We start from the raw sequence: 16,203 nt of genomic DNA on the forward strand, positions 1-16,203 counted from the left end.
GACATGAGTACTGGGGACCAAACTCAGGTCCTCTGGAGGAACAGCTAAGGTTCTTAACCATTGAACCATCTCTTCAGCCTCCAGAGTGTAATCAAAGGAAAAACAAGAATCAAAGTACAAACTACTCAAGGTAGAGAAGAGTCAGAGGAGGACTGAAACCAAAAAGAGAGCCAACAGGATGGAGACACAGAAACAGTTACATCTGAAGCAGTCTTCTGCGAGACCTGTCTAGACCATCGTGTGCCACTGGACATGACTGTCCTCTGTAGATCTGTATGTGTTATGCTTTTTATATTGAGTTCCTTATTTTTTTGTAAAGTCCTCTTTGTGTGTACGAGGCTTATAACAGAAAGATCCCAGTTAATAAGAATGGTTAATATACTAAGAATGATAACAGAAAGCCAAGGCTTTTTGTCATTATATATTTGGTTTGTATGACTCTGACCAAGCCAGGCACAGATAGCAAGCATTCCTGGGGGCCAGGAGATGAGCAGAAGAAAATAAGACAAATGGTTTTGATACTTATGAAAATTTCATTTTCTGATTGACCCACATTTTAGGATTATTTGAAACTAACTAGGTCTTTAGATTTATAAATACATATCTGGGTCAACACACACATTAAGCATACTCAATACAATTAATGCAACAGAAGAATCCACACTTTTAAAAGCTTACTGCTTCTTCATGGTCCCTGGTATGATTCAGACAAAAGCAAAAAAGAACTTATCTTTGTCACCATTTTCTCTTTGTGACTTTGCAGATGGGCAGTGACCTTCTCCCTGCAGATGCTCCAGAGACACCAGCTTCCTAACATCTGGCACCAACGCTTTTTTGGAAAACTCAGAAACTCAGCAGACAGCTGGACTTTGCATCCACTGGGGTCTCTGTGGAAATCTCCAGTCATTAAGGTTGAGTGTCTCAAACGATTCAACCCAAATCTGTGCTCTCTGGCCCTGAGAGTCTGGGCTGACCTTGGAATTTAGAAGCCCTTCATCTGTCCAGCCAAAGCGGAAGCACTGGGGATGATCAACAGGAATAAACCACACATTTGCCTTGGTCTGTTTTATTTCTGCGCTGTTCCCTTTTTCTGAAATTAATTTTAAATTTAGTGTATAAAGCGATGGTTTTTATTATGGCGCTCTCTGTGAGTCATTAGACTTTGTTCTTATTTGTCTTCCTCCTTCACTACCCTCCCCATCCCTCTGCTCTTCTGCTGCTGGTGCCCATTCTCTGCTTTCATGACACATGGATTCCATTGCCTCCTCTTGAGATTTCTTCCTCTTCTCTCAAGGCCCCCTCTCTATGCACCCTACACACTTCAGTCCAGATCCTACATACGAGAGTAAGGGCAGTATTGATCTTTCTGATCTTATTTCTTTTATCAAAATCACCTCTCTTTCCAATCATTTTCCTGAAAATAACATGATTTAATTTTTCTGATGTCTGAAAAAATACCATTGTTGATATATACTATGTTTTCTTTATTCATTCATCCTCTGATAAACATCTAGGCTGGATGCATTTCTTATCTATTGTAAGTAGTGTCACAATAAACATGGATGAGTGCATTAGCCAAAGTGCTACAGATATATATTCATCAGTGGTTGTCTTTTTTAATTTAGAGAGAGAAGTAAGAATATATAGCCAAGTGTAGCCTTGAACTTCAAATGATCCTGTCTCCACCTCCTGGGTGCTGGTATTTCTGCCTGTACCACGGCAACGAAGCACTAGGTATCAGACATTGTGCATACTTGACCTATGTGCTATGAACTGAGCCACATCCCTGCTCACTCTCTCTTTGAGCACTGTCTATCTGAATGGCTTTGTTCCTTCTTAGGCCATGAGCTGATTTAGAACCACACCTCATTGTATTAGAAATAAACTACACAACCATCACAGCCCACTTAACCAACAGACTTTTTGCAATACTCTTCTGTCTTCCAAAAGTAAGCTGAGAGGGGACATCTGGCCAAATGCTATTCTATATGGCTTTCACTACTTTGTGATTTTTTTTCATAATGGTTAATTCATCATAAAAAAAAAATAAAAAGAACAGGAACCTGTTGCGGGAGGTCCTTCCGCTCCTCCAGCCTATAGCCGCTGAGATACCAGCCCATTGGGGCTTGGTCTCTCTCCCTTTAAAAAAGCGGCCACTTCCTCTCTCTCTTCACTTCCTGCTCCACCGGCGACTAGACTCCCTTTCTGGTTTCGCAGAGGGCTGACGGTGATCTGTAATTTTTTCCCCTTTAAATAAATACTACCCTATTAATCATAATTCCAAACTGCTGTGGCATTGTTTGTGACTTACGCCTTCAGGAACCTTCACTTTTAGACATCCACAGCTAAGACCAGCAGTCCCTAAAACACAACCCATACATCCATGCCTGAGCAGAACACATCTCCCCATCACACACAGGCAAAGCAGGTACGTGCCAGGAGATCCGACACGCCTGGCCACAGGCTTGGACACACTGCCAGTTGCAAGCCTGTGCTCATACTGAGGGGCACTGCATCATCTGCATTTCATTTCATCCCCTGTATCCCATTGAGATGAATCATCCCCCTTGCCTCATGTGTGGTTGTGTAGCAGCCTGCTGGCCTGTTCACTAGTTGGCTTGATGGATGAGGTCACACAATTATCTCCAGACAAAATGATCAGGGTATAGCAATGCCAGGCAGAGTTAGGAAGGAAGGGGTTGGCCCAGCAAACAGCCACTTCTGCACTGCAATTGTTTTTATTTCAACTCTATAAATTTGTCAGCAGTGGGTGTGCTTTCCAAGGCCTCATTTGTCTAATTCACAGAAGACCCTGCCTCTTTCTCTGTATTTTTATGTATCTTTTATCACATAGCATCTAGAAAGAAGACTTTTGAATTAAAGTTCGAGGACTTGAATATTTTTGTGAAAGCACCGAGTTGATACCAAAAATAGCCCTCTGATTTTCTTCTACTTTATTTCATTGACTCAGTCAAACCCAAAGTTCACAGAAACATCCTATCTTTCTCTGGGGGCTCCATTTCTATGCCATGGGAGGCTAGAATTATAGCTAGGGTACCTTGCACAACTGCTGCACTGTATGGGTTCTGGAGAGCTGGACTCTGGTAAGGACTTTGGCCACTGAACTGTCTCCACAGACTCCTGTTTGAGATTCTTCTATTTTGTTTATATGGTTTATTATGGTAAAATGTTGTCAATTATTTAAGAACATTTTGCTTTAAAATTATTTTTAATTATATCTGTGTGTGTATCTCTGTGTGGGTACATGTACCATATGTGTGTAGTACCGAGGAAGGCCAGAAGAGGGCATGGGATCTCCTAGAACTAGAATTACAGGCAATTGTGAGTTGCCTGACAAAGGATTCTGGGAACCAAACTCAGGTTCCTTGCAAGGGCAGTAAATGTTACAGCTATTGAGACAGCTCTCCAGTACCTCTACTTGTATTTTAAATATATGCTTTCACATCTATGATTTTTTTCTAAGTATTGTTTTGCATATATATTGGCATGCTGCTTTTCAAATGTACTCAATTCAAAATATTTTCCATCTCTCTTATGGGTTTTTATTCAATCTATTAGCTATTTAGGAATATGAATTTTTACTTATTGATAAAATCAAATGCTAATTATATGATTTATTTCTAATTTTAGTCCACCAGTGAGTGAAATTAGAATGCAATATTTGACTTGAAACATTTCTAAATTATTGAATAATTATATATGACTTAGTATATGTCCTTTTATGATTTAACATTTGGTCTATTCAGAAGAAAACCTTTTTTATTTTGATATTAATTTTTAATATATTTATATATTTAATATAAAATGTATCTATTATATAAATTATATAGTTAATGATATTTTGTTTTGTACATTTTCTTATGCCAATCTGTGCTTGATTGAATATATTTATGTTAATGTCATATTAATATTTATATCTGTCATTTGGTTTCTATTTATTTCTCAATTTAATCATAATTATTTTTTGTTTTACTAGCCATCCATTTATGTTTTCTCTTCAGTCAAATGGATATTTTCTGCTGTGACATTTTAATTTCATTTTCCTTTGCTAATTCCCTTTCACTAATTAGTTTTTATTAGTTTTGTGCTATTTTCCTCATAATTGTCTCGAGGGTTATAATGGGTATCTTACCGAAATTTAATTCAGTGGCTAGAGGAATGGATCTGTTCTTAAGAGCATAGACTACTCACTTAGAGGACCAGAGTTTAGTTCTCAGCACCCCTGTTAGGCAGCTCTTGTGTGCTCTGTGCTCATTGGCTTTATGTCAACTTCTCACAAGCTATAGTAATTTAAGAAGACAAAATCACAAGTTGAAAAAAGTGCCTTTATAAGAATGACCTATGGGAAAATCTGTGTGGTATTATCTTAATTAAAGATTGGTGAGAAAAAGCCTGATCCACAGGAGTGAGCTGGTGGTCCTATGAGAAAACAGATAGAGCAAATGAGTAAGCAGCATCCCTCCATGGTCCTGCTTTAATTCCTGCCTCCAAGTTCCCACTTTGTGTTATTGCCCTGACTTCCCCTGACTTCCTTGGATAATGAACTCTAAGCTGTAAAATTAAATAAACCCCTTTCTCCCCAAGTTGCTTTTGGCCATGGTGTTTTGAACAGCAATGGAAATCTAAGACAGCTTGTAGTTCTAACTCCTAATGCCCTCCTCCAGCCTCTGGAGCACCATGTGCTAGTGCAAAGACTCACAATCCAGACACATAATACCTATAACTTAAAAAAGAAAAACACTTAGAATAAATCAATTCAATTTGAATTGACACTAACTTGATTTTAAACACACCAAATTTTACTCAAATACATCTTCATTATTCCTCTTGTTTTGTGCTTTTATGACCATCCAAACATACATTCATGTGTTTTAAGATTATCAGTCTAGTTTTATAATAATTGCTTTATTTTAAATAAGATCAGAAAGTCAAAAGTGTTTTCATACAAACTTTTATATTTATTCACATTGTTTTAGTTCATGTTTCCAGCTATACTGTCTTGTCAGCAAAGCCCTGGGATCTACAGGTTCCTGCCTCCTAGTATGGGGTTGCATATATATCAGGCCATGCCTGGCTTTTACATGGATGCTGGAGACCCAAGCTCAAGTCTCCACAGTAAATGCTGTGTCCACGGAAGCATCTCTGCAGCACTCTCTTTCATCTCAAAGAGAGATCCATGTGGGATTCGTTTCTACTCCCTGTTTCATGAGGAGTCAAAGAAAAAAATCTCCATTTTGTTCATTTTGAAGCAGACACTCCATAGTGTAGCATACTCATCACAGGGAGTGCAAGCCGGCCTGATGGAGAGATGATTAGAGAAAGCGTTCACCAGTGAACTGTCTAGAGCATCTGGCACCAGACAATTAACTCTTCAAAAGTGACTTCTAGGCTCAACCGGTAAGAAAAAAATCTCAACTTTCCATACTCCCAAATCAAAGCCTTGGCAGCAAAGATTTCCTGTGTTGTCAGGGCTCCCCAACCTCAGTCACTGTCATTCAGATAATACTTCACTGCCAGGGCAGGACTGTGACCAGCACGAGGCTAACTTCCTCCTTGCATGACACTTAGCAGCTTCTTGGTCTTTGTGCTACATAGCAACAGAACCTCCATTTTCTGACAAGACAATAGGAATGCGTCCTAATGTTGTGTGAGAGAAGCAGGAGCCAAACATCCTGTGTGAGTGTGAAAAGAACCAGTTGTTGACATCAGAGACTGGTAGGCATCAATACTATTAGTTTAAAATTCATTCTTTCTCCTTATATTAGTTGCCAAGAGCTTCTATGACCCAGGAGAGCATGGATTAAATCTATTTTCTCACTCTTTGGGAGGATGAGAGTCTAAGATCAAGACTGTCAGCTTTGGATTCCTCTGAGGCTTCTCTTCTTGGCTGACAGATGACTTCTAATCCAGACCAAACGTCCATGTCCTTCCAGAATTCATACACTGAAGGTCAGGTCCTTATTATGATCCTGGGGGCAGGGCAAACTATCTGATGAGGAGATAACTAGAGAAATCAATCCCTTTCTAACTGTCCAAAGGGTCTGGCACCAGACACGTGCAGAAGTATGTGGCCTTGAAAGGTAATTAGGTCAGGAAGGTAGAGTCAGATTAGTGCACTTCTTGGAAGACATGAGATTGTCAACACCCTCCTTCCAACGAGGTAGGGACACAGTGCTATGGAATACATCTTTCTATACACTGTGAATATAGCGAGGCAGGAAGTATATGCAGGACAGCCAAACTGAGAACGCTGGGAGAAAGAAGGGTGGAGTAAGTAAAGTCGCTGGGAGACTCAGAAGGAGCAAGACATGCAGAAGACAAGTAAAGCCATGAGCCATGTGGCAGCACATAGATTAAAGGAAAAGGGTTAATTTAATTTGTAAGAGCTAGTTAGTGATAAGCCTGAATTATCAGTTGAAAATTTATAATTAATATAAGTCTCAGTGTGTTTGTTTTCGAGGTGCTGGTGGGACAGGAAAACTCTGCCTATAATACAGTGAGAAGATAGACATTTCCTACCAAGCAGGATAAAGGTCTGATGATATCCCTCATCTCCCCATTGCCTTAAGCACATCCCCTAGAGCTGTAAGACACAGATCCCTGTGGCTTATCCCACCCACCTGTTACATTCTGTTCTAGCATCCAGAACTGACACAGATAGCAGTTTCTTCTATAGACCTCAACACATTGTCACAGTCACAGGGCCCTTTCCTCTGGGCCTGCCTTCCTCCAATCCCCGGGTATCCTAAGGCAATCTTTTTACAAGAATGCCAGGTAGAGTGGATTAGGGACCTTTCTGAAGGCCTCATTTTAATTTAATTATCTCTCCAAACCCTATCTCCAAATATAAACACATTGATGGGCACTAGGAAGAGAGAGATTTGATTAGGAGTTTTAGAAGCCACAGGTGTCAACTGTCCCAACTTCCCTACACTGGAAATGAAGCATGCTTGGTAATGCTGGTAGCCCCAGAGGTCATTTATGTCACTTTTGTTAATTGTTTTTTTTTTCTGCCCACTTGCCCCAACATTGCCCTCCACATTGTGGCAGAGCTAAGTAACAAAAGTTTGTTTGTTTCATCCCATTTTAAAGACAGAGCAGATTTTACATGCTGTTGTGGCAGAACTAAGGGAGCCCGGTTACCAACAAAAAGATTAGGATACTGTTTTCAGTTATGATGGGCCTTGTAGACTCAAGGTTTTGCAAGTTTATTTTATCTTAATATTTTATTTATTTATTTTTGGAGTTTTGACCTCGTGTAGCACAGGCTAACCTGGAGCTCACTGTATACCTAAGGATGGGTTTGAACTTCTAACCCTCCTGTCTCCACCTCTCAAGAGCAGGAACTTGAAGCACACACCACTGTGGCTGGCTGATAATTTTGTTTTTAAACCTTTCATCCCCCCTCTCCTTTAGGCAACACTTTCCTCTATAAATGTTTCACTGTGTGTTCTGTATTCATTACGTGCTATTAAATTATGCAATACTGTTTAGATAATTTAATATCCCTATGTATGTAGCAGCACTTTGCAGAGTTAGACACGAGGCTGAGTCTGGTACACTCAGAAAGGGCCTGGTGGTCATTTGGTCACTGCTGCTTTGACATATACCTGGAGTCTCAAATGAAAGTAAAACTGTCATTTTTCTAAAGTGACATTTTAAAGTCTGATATAAATGGACTGGATGTGGGCATTCTTTTCTCATCTCAATCAGAAATTCCCAGATGTCTACGGTCTTCAAAAATAACAATTTTAATAATCTTTGATGTCAAAGTTTGCTAAGAATTTTGAGGTGGAAAAGGGTATGTATCAAAATGCTCCCAATAAAGTTAGAGGTTTTCTGTCTTTTCTGTTTCCCACTTTATCATTTCTCATACAAAAATTGCTACTTTTTTCAATCACCAGAAGCTATTGTTTGCCCATCATATATGTTTTTGGCAGCCATTATGAATTGATTTGCTTTCAAGAATATCATTGCCAGGTATGGTAGTACATGACCCTAATCCCAGTACTGGAAAGGCAGAGGCAGACGGTGACTTGTGAGTTTGAGGCCAGCCTAGTCTACACTGACAAAATTAACTATCTCAGACATCTTTGTAATTAGCACCAGTCCAACTTTAATCTCAACCCATTATCTCAATTTTGTAAAGCTTAGAACACAAAAGCAGTCCAGGGACACATGTCAATTGATGTGGGGTTTTCTATAGCAGCATCAAGGTCCTGCCTTGGGCTAGGGATGAAACTCAGTGGTGGAATGATTGCCTCAGATGTATAAGGCTCTAGATTCAATCCCCAGTATTGAAAAAGAGAATCCACTGTATTTAAGGATATCACAAAATGTGACATAAGATATCAGTTTTCCACAGCAAACGTCTAGTAGACATGGACAAAGATGTATACACAGCCAAACCAAGTGCTTTGCTTTGGGGCTCACACTTCCACTAGTGGCTACCTGATGAAGTCTCCTGCCCACCAGGTGCCCATCTAACAATGTTGTCTTAAGAGATGTTTCCGGTAATATCAAGACTAAGCCCTCTGGCCATTTTTTAATTCAGTCTAATTCTATACATTTAAATTACTTTCAACTTAGTATAGCTAGGGAAGCTATGCTCTATGCAAACAAGGTCCCATATATGTCCCTCTAAATGACTGAACTATAACTCTCTGTTGACTATTACTTCACAAGTGGTGGCATAGAAAAACAAGACACAAGTCTTTATTTTTTTTTTTTTTTACTTCTCTTCCTCACTGATCTGATTGTCATATAAGGAGCTAAAATGTGAGAAACCATGTGTATTTGTGGTTAGAAAAAAAAACACATTTTGGCCACTGTTATAAAAAAGCATACACTAGTTCCATTAGAATAAAAGAGCAACATGTCAGAACTGGGGACAGTAATCCACAGTTAGAAAGAAAACTAACTCATAAAATTTGATACTCAGGTAGAGTTGAGTTAAGGAGGAATTATGTGCTTGTGAGAAATTAGGGAACTATGGGAGTCTAAGCATTAAATGCTACTGAGCAATTGACAATGGTGTTATTGAATGATTGACATTCAGATGACAATGGCCCATTCCTCTGAACAATGGGAGGATTGTTCGTTGGCTATTGGACTCCTGATTTAAAGGTAGGTTGTCACTGAAAACCTTCATGGAGCGAATTTGAGTTATTATGGTTTGAGTAACAGTCAGGAGTCAAGAGATTAACAAGGTCACAGATGGTATCCTAAGAGTCTAGCTGAGGTTTCCTCCTTAACCAGCTGACTGAACTCAAGGGTCCAGGCTATCCCAGTTCTTGTTGCTTTTTTTCCCCAATGAAAACCTTGAACACTTGCATTTTCCAGCAATATTTCTTTGTCTTGGACTCATTGCCTTCCCCTTTCTCCTGGTATAAAGGTAAAAATCAATGCACTTTAAGAGTATGTTTAGTCTATTGAATTTGGAGGGAAGATAGAAGGTATGGGAGTGTCATGCTTCCCAGGACACTGAAGCAACTTGACTCTTTCAGGGGTTTTTTGTAGACTAATATCATAAGATACCACGGTTTCAAATGGCAAGAATGGCTGGGAGTCTTACAGGGGTAACAGAGTGAAGATCAAGTTTAGACTGATTTTCTTTCTCCTTAAAGGGTTTTCCTTTTTCTCTCTAGTAACATAAATTTTCATTTTCTGCAAAGTGGGGGAGAATGAAGTTGGCAGGCGATTATCAATTTTAGCATGAAGGAGGGTTTTTGCAGTTCTTGTCCAGTGTTGTCTAGAGTGTCCATTTGAAGTCCAGCCAGGAACATACATCACCCTACTCCCATATGCATCCCCCAGGCAATATAAAATAAGACAAGTTTCTAGATGTTATAAACCAGATTAATCCTTGTCTTAAGTTACCATGGAAACACAGTAAAAGGACAAGGAGGACAGAAAAGGAAGTCTTTCAACAGGATATATGGAAGAATAAGGTTAGAATGGAGGGAGGGAAATACACCAATGCATTCACGAGCGTGTGTGAATGCGTACATGCCATTGTTATATACTCTCAGTCAGCTTGGAGCCTTTGTCCTCTGATCTCTATAGTGGATTTCTAAGCGCCAGTCCAAATTTACCCTCCTCACCAGCATTTTCCAAATGGCTTCTAACATTTTCACTACCCAGTGTGTCCTTCCCTGTGACCTTGTCTTGAAATAGCTATCACTTAGTGGCTTTGCATGCAGCATGCTTCTCTGGGTATTTCCAGCTTTTCGACAGTGTGTGGGACATAACACAATAGCCTTGGAAGAAATGAACAAACGAGTGCTACCATGAATCATCTCCTGGTTGGGGGGGATGCTACAGCATTGAGGGGTACCACAGAAGCACTCTTTCCATGAGAGAGGAGTAGAACGAGCCCAGCAGGGATGGCACACGTCTTTAGTCCCAGAAGTCAGAAGGCAGAGGCAGGTGGACTTCTGTGAGTTCCAGGCCATCCTGGTCTACTGAAGAATGATTAAATGAGTGCTGATTAATAAAAACTCAGGGTCAGAAATTGGGGTCCAACCTGAAGACCCAAAAAGCAAATCAGCCAGCCACTGGCTCTTATCTCAACCTCAGTGTGAAATGGCAGTCCTGCCTCTAGGAATCTCAGAAGGAGACTGCATCTGAGAACTGTCTTGCCCCATCTCTGGGGCTGGGATCAAAGGCGTGCACCACTGGTTTTAAAGGCATGCACCACACGATTTCTATGACAGGATGGTTACTGTGATTAAAGGTGTGTGTGTGTGTGTGTCATTATAGCTACTGGGATTAAAGGTGCCTGTCACTGTGGCTACTGGGGTTAAAGGTGTGTGTGTCATTATGGCTATTGAGATTAAAGGTGTGTGTGTCATTATGGCTGTTTAGATTAAAGGTGTGTGTTGCTATAATCTGGTCTGTAAGGCTAACCAGTGGGACTGTTTTATACTCAGATCTTTAGGCAGTCTTTATTTATTAAAATACAGTTGAAATGCCACTATAGTCTACAGGGTGAATTCCAGGACAGCATGGCTACATAGTGACACCCTGCCTTGACAAAAATAAAAAAAAATAAAAAAATGGAGTGTATCTTAAAGGGGCATAATGGTAAGACATTGAGTACCACAGACACATTTTTCCCATGATGGATTAAAATGGAATATGTCAGAAGGATAAAACAGGGTACTGAAGACAAAAGAAAGGAAAAGATAGGTGCCTGTTAGAATAATCTCAGGGGTCAAATCAACTAAGACAGAAGAAAGCAACTGTCCTCAGCTGAGAAGGGGCGAATTTGAGGAAAGATGCCAACTTAAGTAGAAAGAAGTGAATGAATGGGGACCTGTGAGGAAGAAAGAACGCCAAATATTCCTTCCACCTGAAGAATTAAATATGAGACCTTTTCTATTATTAGTTCTTATTCTCAGATGAGAAGTTCTGGAGGAGTGGGAACTAATTTTCAATTGATGTCTTAGTTAATAGAACAATTATTTTGACCTCTCTCTTTTTGCTTCCCTCCCATTCTCTAAACAGTTCAAGTACCCTTTGTCCCCAAAGGTCTGCAGAAGGGCTTCCATCAGTCGACAGAGCTGGGAAGGAACCAGGACCTAGCCCTCCAAGTCAGTCTGCCCCAGGGGTCTCGGCTTGGGGCAGACCTCATTGAACATCTCTGATAACAAGGCTGTGGGTATTAACTGATGTCTAATGGACATCCCTTGTCCTGATTGATAGCTTCCTGTGCCTGCTTAGCAGTTTCCAGCCACGCCCACCCTTCTGTGTCATCCTGTATGTGATTCCATATATATAGTTTGCTGTCACAAATGCTTGAATGCTTCCAAATCTCATGACTTTTAGAGGGATTTTAAATTTTTCACCAATTTTCTATCCTCTTTCTATATTCATAGGCCTACAGAGTGCAATCTATCTGTCTATGGATCGACTGTCAGACAGATAAGCACTTATTGAATATGTACCTCTGCAGCATCTTAGTTAGGGTTGTATTGCTTCAAAGAGACACCAGGATCACAGCAAGTCTTATATAGGAAAACATTTAATTGGGGCTGGCTTACAGCTCAGAGGTTTAGTCCCTTATCTTCATAGTGTGAAGCATGACAGCATGCAAGCAGACATGGTGCTGGAGAAGGATCTGAGAAATCTATATCTAGCCTGGCGGGCAGTAGGAAGTCAATGACCCACTGGGCATGGCTTAAACATCTGAGACCTTAAAGCTCGCCTCCACAGTGACACACTTTCTTCAACAAGGCCACACCTCCTAATAGTGCCAATGGACCAATGGGGGCCATTTTATTGCAAACCACCACACTCTATAAAGGTTTCTGCTTCTGTTTGTTCTCCACTAGCTAGAATGCCGATCTACAGAGGATTCCACACACCCAGAATGAGATTTTTCTCTTAATACTGAATATTGAAAACTGCTCAATTCCCTGTGAGCAGAGGAAGGTAAAGGCTGAAAGAACCTTGCATAGACATCCTTTAAGGAATGTCTAGGTTTGATCCATTGAGATGGGAACACCCATCCTAAATGTGGGTAGCATCACCGCATATTAGGTTATTTAGGTATTTGTGGATAGTGTTGGTAGAGAAGACCCACAAGCTAATGCTTCAACATGTTGCCATTGCCACGTTTACAGTCTAGAGGCAGACATGTGCATGTTAACACAACAGAAACAGAGAGGAGACAGGAAAACATTCAAGAGAGCTGCATGCTGCATGTCTAGAAGCTGGTCAGTGTTCTTAATGAAATATTGCATGTTTAGGGGCCTAGGTAGATGACTTGGTAATTGAGAGCACTGACTGCTCTTGCAAAGGTGCTGGGTTCAGTTCCCAGCACCCCTATGACAGCTCACGACCATCTGTAACTCCAGTTCTAGGGGATACAGCGCCCTCTTCTAGACACCAGGCACACACATAGTACATATAAAACACACAGGGACAGCAATCATACACTTTTTAAAAAAGATGGCTCTGGCTCTTTCTTTTTTTGAAGAGCAATCAAGTGGGTTTTATAGAGAAGCAAAGGAGCAGCTTGCAGTAAAGGGTTGGAGTCCTGAAAATGCCTAGTTTGGTCCTGGCTCTTTATAACTATTACTGGTTTTACACAAAAGGCAAGAGATGGGAACATCTTACTTGACATTTGAAATTAATAATATAAAAACCTATGTTTAAAATTAAGGCTAAATATAAATGATAAAACTTAAATACTTAAATAATGAAGACATTTTGTCGCTTCATAAATGAGAAATGCAGCTATGAAAACTCTTTATTAGTGATGGCCAGTGTGCTGAGTTATCAATTGCTTTCTTGACTATGGGCATATTCCATCCTGTCATTCCCGAGCCAAGGAATAAAAGAAAGCTAACGTCTGGCTTCATTGAGAGCTTCACGCACCACTTTCTCTCCAGCAGGCCAAGGTTACTTTTTCTCACTACCAATTTCCTCCATTCTTTTTAATTCTACCCTCTTCTTAAATATTATTTATGGATCTCTCTCTCTCTCTCTCTCTCTCTCTCTCTCTCTCTCTCTCTCTCTCTCTCTCTCTTCCTCTCCCTCGCTTTTGAGGCAGAGTCCCACTATGAAACCCAGACTGGGTTGGAACTCACTGTGTAACTCATGCTAACCTTGAACTCACAGCCATCCTCCTGCATCATTCTTTCCAGTGCTAGGATTATAAAGATTTGCTACACTGCCAAACATTTCTTCTACATATGTCCACACTGATAATGATGCAAATCTTCTTTGTGACCAGCCAACCATGGGAGAATAATGTCCTATGTATTTTCACTTAGGACTGCGTTTGATGGATTGCTCTTTGAAAGTTCAGAGTCCAAGCACACCATGTAAAACACTGAGCGTCAAGTTGTGGTCCAGAATCCAGCAAGGTCTCCATCATTCAGGAGCTGATGAGAATTTGTGCTGTAGCAATAACTGAGGACAATTTATCACCATCGGTTTTACACATAACTCTAGACAACATTAACGATTAAGAGATACCGTTTTTATGTTTTCAGTGTTTAAGATTTATTCTCAAGTTTTACTGCCCAGCATGCATTTCAGGAAAGAGAAGAGTAATTTCAATGTATATTTCCTTGGACCTAGATAAATTACTCTGTTTTTTTTTTAGATGTTATTGTCAATGGCTTTCAATGTGATAAGGGGCATAATTAATAATGAACTACAATGACATGCATAGCATGGAACATTAGAAGTTTTGGTTTCCAGCACCTATGTATGGTGGCTTACAACCATCTGTAACTATAGCTCTAGCGATTGGAAACCCTTTTTCTGGTCTTCACATGTACCCGCATGCATGTGTGCATGGGTGTATACACATACACACAAGCAAATAAATATATTAAACCTTAATGGAGCTATCCATATGGGAATTGTGAAACACAGACCCACCAGGGATTTTACTAAACATGCTTAGCATGAACACTGTCTACAGAACAACTATACTCCATGAATACTATTATTCAATCCCTGTCAGAGATAAACAGACAAAATAGTTAATTTATCTGAGTCACACAGAAAGCAAGTAGCTGGGGAAATGTTCTGCCTTTTGCACCTTTAGTCAAAATGTGTCATGAAGAAGACAAGCTTCAGGGTCCTTTCTACACTTGCCACTCAACTTCCTAAACATGGAGGTCAGAATGTTCCATAGTCCCTTCTCTCTGTGCCAAGCCAGCACTGTAGCTTATGGGTATGTCTGATGCTTCATGTGTACACATCCAGCCACACAGACCGCTTTTCATGTAGAAAATCTCAGGCCTCTTCAGGGATGGAGAAACAGCTCTGTGGTTAAAAGCACTGTCTGCTCAGATGGAGGACCAGACTTCAGCTCCCAGGACCCACATTGGGCAGCTCACCACCTTCTCTAACTTGGGCTTCACGGAATCTGATGTTCACTTCTGGCCTCCTAAAACACGACACTCACTGCCCAAACACTCACATAGACACAGATGCATGCACATAAAAAGAAACAGAATAAATCTTTTCTTTAAAGTGTCTATGTGTTTCCTGGGTGAGAGAATCAGGCTTGCTAAGGAGAGAGAGTAATAAGTATGGTATGATACTCTATCAAAACCCAACCAGGTGGTGAAACCAACCAAGAGATGAGCAGCTGGTAGAATTCAAAGCCGATGATTTGCTAAGTCACTCTGAGAAGCACTTGCAAGTGGACTGGACTATCTGAGGCTGAACTGCAAAAACTAGACACAGATGGGGGACAATTGCATTCTTTAGTCTTGGCCACCCTAACATGCTTCCAAGATGCAATCCTCCACAGCTTGGGGTTCTCCAGAGATGGATAATTTTGCATGGTCATCACTGGGGTCAGCTGACATGCCAGGAGGAATATTTGATAGTGAGAGACTGTAGATGTTCTGACTATAGGCGTGAGGTGGCACAGCAGGGGTCATGGAACAGGGAGGATAAGTCACATGGTTGGCATTTGTGATGGCTGATCTTGGTGGTCAACTTGACACACATGGGGAGTGGGAACCTCAGTTCAAGAATTTCTTCTGTTAAACTTGCCAGTGGATATGCTAATAGGGAGAATTTTCTTGATTTTTAATTAATACTGAAGGCCCAGTTCACTGCGGGCATTGCCATCCCCAGACAGGTGGGCCTGGGATACAGAAGGAAAGTAACTGAATATGAACTCTGAAGTAAGACAGCAGGCAGGGATCCTCCATGGTCCCTGCCTTGAGTTCTTGTCCTGACTCTCCTTCATGATTGTCTCAGTTAAAGTTCCTATTGCTACAACAAAACTCCATGACCAGAAAGCAAGTTGGGGAGGAAGGAAAGAGTTATTTAGCTTAAACTTGCACATTGCTGCTCATCACCAATGGAAGTCAGGACAGCAAGTGAGTAGGGCAGGAACCTGGAGGCAGAAGCGATGCAGAGGCCATGGAGGAGTGCTGCTTACTGGCTTGTTCCATATAACTTGCTCAGCCTGTTTTCTTATAGAATGCAGGGCCATGAGCCCAGAGATGCACCACCCACCATGGACTGGGCTCTTATTGATCCCTGATTAAGAAAATTCCCTACAGCCAGATGTTATAGAGGCATTTTCTCAATTGAGGCTCTTTCCTCTCTGGTGACTCTAACTTGTGTTGATGTGGGAGTGATTTCTTATTAATAAAGAAACTGCCTAGACCCATTTGATAGGCCAACCCTTAGGTAGGC

Source organism: Microtus ochrogaster, chromosome 5 (genome assembly GCF_000317375.1).
Source record: "Microtus ochrogaster isolate Prairie Vole_2 chromosome 5, MicOch1.0, whole genome shotgun sequence".
Classification (NCBI taxonomy): domain Eukaryota; kingdom Metazoa; phylum Chordata; class Mammalia; order Rodentia; family Cricetidae; genus Microtus; species Microtus ochrogaster.